This window comes from Gnatocerus cornutus, chromosome 7 (genome assembly GCF_029298725.1).
Source record: "Gnatocerus cornutus isolate USDA-ARS CGAHR chromosome 7, icGnaCorn1.1, whole genome shotgun sequence".
Taxonomy (NCBI): Eukaryota; Metazoa; Arthropoda; class Insecta; order Coleoptera; family Tenebrionidae; genus Gnatocerus; species Gnatocerus cornutus.
In genome coordinates this window covers 18135383-18139586 of record NC_142239.1, presented here as the reverse complement: position 1 = coordinate 18139586, position 4204 = coordinate 18135383, and positions in this window count along the sequence as shown.

Here is a 4204-nt window from a genome sequence, read left to right as displayed (position 1 = left end):
TCTTTACTAATTGTGCCAAATTTAAAAATTATACACCGGAAGAGACTAATTTGAAATTATTATTTTTTATAAAAATGAATCAAAAACTTCTGCAAGAACGTGTTAAAGACTGTAACTCCGGTAATTTCAACATCACAGTAACCAAATTTGGTGAGGTTACTAATTTTGATCCGCTTAATTACCGTGCCAAATTTCAAAATGATACACTGGAAGAAACACATTTTGAAATTTTTTATTTTGCGATTGAATAAAAATCTTTTGAAAGAACATATTAAGACTTGTAACTCTGGTCATTTTAACGCCACAACAACTAAATTTGGAGAGGTTACTAACTTTGACCCACTTATTAACCGTGCCAAAATTCAAAATTATACACCGGAAGACACAAATTTTGGATTTTTTTATTGTAAGAATGAATCAAAAACTTTTAAAAAGACACGTTTGTCTATAACTCTGGTAATTTCAACGCCACAGTTACTAAATTTAAAGAGGTTACTAATTTAGATTCGCTTATTGACTTTGTCAATTTTAAAAATTATACACCGGAAGAGACCACTTTAGGAATTTTTAATTTTAAGAATGAATCAAAAACTTTTGAAAGAACATGTTAAGAACTGTAACTCTGGTAATTTCAACGCCACTGTAACTAAATTTGGTGAGATTACTAATTTAAGTCCGCTCATCATTATCTGAGCGTAATTTCAAATTTATACACCACAAGAGACAAATTTTGGAATTTTTTATTTTGAGGATGAATCTAAACTAAAAACTTTTGAAGTTACAAGTTAAGAACTTTAACTCTGGTCATTTTCACGTCACAACAACTAAATTTCAAGAGGTTATTAATTTTGACCTACTTATTAACCATGCCAAATTTCAAAATTATACACTGGAAGACACAAATTTTGGATTTTTTTATTGTAAGAATGAATCAAAAACTTTTAAAAAGACACGTTGGTCTATAACTTTGGTAATTTCAACGCCACAGTTACAAAATTTAAAAAGGTTACTAATTTAGATTTGCTTATTGATTGTTCTAATTTTAAAAATTATACACCGGAAGAGATCACTTTAGGAATTTTTTATTTTGAGAATGAATCAAAAACTTTTGAAATAACGTGTTAAGAACTGTAACTCTAGTAATTTCAACGCCACTGTAACTAGATTTGGTGAGGTTACTAATTTAGACCCGCTTATCATTATCTGGGCCTATTTTCAAATTTATACATCAAAAAAGACAAATTTTGGAATTTTTTATTTTAAGGATGAATCTAAAAACTTTTGAAAGGTACGTATTAAGGACTGTAACTTTAGTCATTTTCACGCCACAACAACTAAATTTGAAGAGGTTATTAATTTTGACCCACTTATTAACCGTGCCAAATTTCAAAATTAAGAAGAGACCAATTTTGAAATTTTTTATTTTGTAATTAAATAAAAAACTTCTGACTGAACATATTAAGGACTGTAACTCTGGTAATTTCAACGCCACAATAACTAGTTTTGTAGAGATTACTAATTTGGACTTCTTTATTAAACGTGCCAAATTTCAAATTTATACTCTGAAAGACACAATAAGAAACAATTTTTGAACGTTTTTATTTCAAGTATGAGTCAAAAACATTTGGAAAAATATGATAAGGATTGTAACTCTGGTAATTTCAACGCCATAGCAACTAAATTTGAAGAGTTTACTAATTAACACCCGCTTATTAACCGTGCCAAATTTCAAATTTATACACTGGAAGAGACAAATTTTCTAAAGATTATAAAAAAAATTTCAGTAAAATTTGTTAAAGCTTGTAACTTTGGTAATTTTAATTGCTGTGGAGCAATCAAATTTGAGAACGTTACTAATTTAAATTTAGTTACTAATTGTGCCAAATTTAAAAATTATAGAGCGGAAGCAACTAACAAAAAAATATTTTTTGGATGAACCTAAAACTTGCAAATGGTTATTTTTATTAACCCATAAGTAATTAAAATAGCTACTTTAATCTGTAATCTAAATTAGTTAGTGACTTAATTTATAACTAACTAATAATGATTTTTACTGAGAGAAATAAGAAGTCTTAATATAGGTATTACCACAAAAGAGCAAATTGCTAATTAGCTAATTTTAGTTGATTGTTACATATTCACTACTAACTAATTATATTATAATTAGATAATAACTAATTGTTGGGACAATAACTGTTAATATCTGTTATCTACCTAATTTCAGGCACTCACGGCTAATTGAAATTAAAAGAATTATCTTTTTAATTCTCCATCTCGATGATAATGTGACGTAATTATCTTCTCAGTTATTTTAATAGTAATAGTTAAAACTGCATTAGTTATCTTAATACATAACGACATATAAAAATACCCCGTTTTTACATCAAACTGATGCCCGCTATAAATAATCCATCAAGATAACTCCCAATTAACCGTAATAAAGTTAGAATAAAAACTTACCGCGTTCACACAAACGACACAATTCACATGTTATAAATAGATTTTATGAAAGATCTTATCACTGAAGAACCTGCGGCACTCTCGCAACAATTTCCCCCGTTTTTACTCTTTAATTTAATGATCCTTAACGCATTTTATATGCACATTATCATCGAAATAGATTCCAAATTACATCATCATTGCGACGTCCCACCTCCATAGAAATCCGTAATTACATGCCACCGACGTGTTCTTCTTATTACATTTTATCTCTCGTTATTACACTCATACATTTCGTCCGAGAAATTCTAAATTGGCTTCTCGAGATCCGGACCGATATCATGATTACGTCTTCTTCGTATTTTTGAGCAGTGATCGTGACGTGCTCCACCTCTTCGAAGAAACAGTTAAAATATAATTACGAAAGTCGTGGACGAGATTTTTAACACGACCGACAGATTTCAACTGAAATGTTAAGGGAAGCTCACACTTTATTTATAATATTTGATGAGGGGTGAAGCGACCAATGGGACACCGGAACTAGGAAGTTACAGCACGTGCCATCATCAGCGGGTATTGTTGACAAAAAGGGAGAAGAGACAAAGGGCGGGCTGGCTACAAGGGGGATTAATTCGATGTGTACAAGCTGCACTGTTATTATCCTGTAATAAGTCACTCAGAGTCTTCCTCGGAATTAGCAATTATCCCATTATCTTAATTAGGAACGAACAGTAATGAGATGTCTGAGATTGGACACGCTCAAAAATCAATATTGATAAAGTGGTTTTTTGTGGGGAAGCTAATTTATTATCAATAAAGTTACAACAAAGTAACTGTTTAATTCGACAAAAACTGGCACTCGAAGCGGAAAATTGGATCTAAACGAATTTCATTATGAAGTCACGCCGCGTGAAGAGTTTACTGCTCGAAGCGCCAGAGGGCTCTACTTGACGGGTTTATGGTAGATCTGAAGATAGTCGCGCGAAAGGGACAGATTCGTTGATTTTTAAGAATTTTAAACGAAAACGGTGCTCGTCATATTTATTTTACAAATTTAATTAAAAACTGGCAATGGTCCAAATATGGAGATAAAATTGGTAATAAAATAAATTTTGTAAGCTCCTAATGAACCCCTTAATTTATTTTAATAACTATTTAAAGACCCACAATTCTAGCTTGAAGCAACAATAAAATACTTGTCCCAGATCTTCCAATTAATTAACAATCGCGTGTTCTACATCATAAATTTGTCTTTCAAATTTAATTAATTAGTCCACTTGTTGAAAAATGCTAATTTCGGGGAAGTTAGGCAACACATAATACCCGCCCAGCCTTACCATTCCTGCAGGAGTGGCGCAGCCACCAAAATTCTCCCTTCGACCTCGCTAACCAGTGCTATGACCTAATCTAACAAAATCAAGCAGTGAGCGGGCACGAGACTGTAAGCAATCGCTGTTAACTACACGCACGCTCATTTACGAAGAAGACAGAAGATGTATGGGTTTGCAATGGTGGAAAGAGAGACGGATGATGGGCAATGACGTGCACGAGGTCAGCCTTGTGCTGGCATGGCGCGGTGTTTTGGGAAGCTAAGAGAGAAGCCGTTCCCACGCTTCTGTGACGGCATGCGAGGGGCGGCGGGGGGCATGCTACCGCGTGCGACTCGCACCTGCCGTCCACAACACGTGCTAACACTGCTAAGAAGGAGGAGGGTCTGGCACCGATGCAGGGACGGAGTCGACCAGGCGCACGGGGGCACATTTTA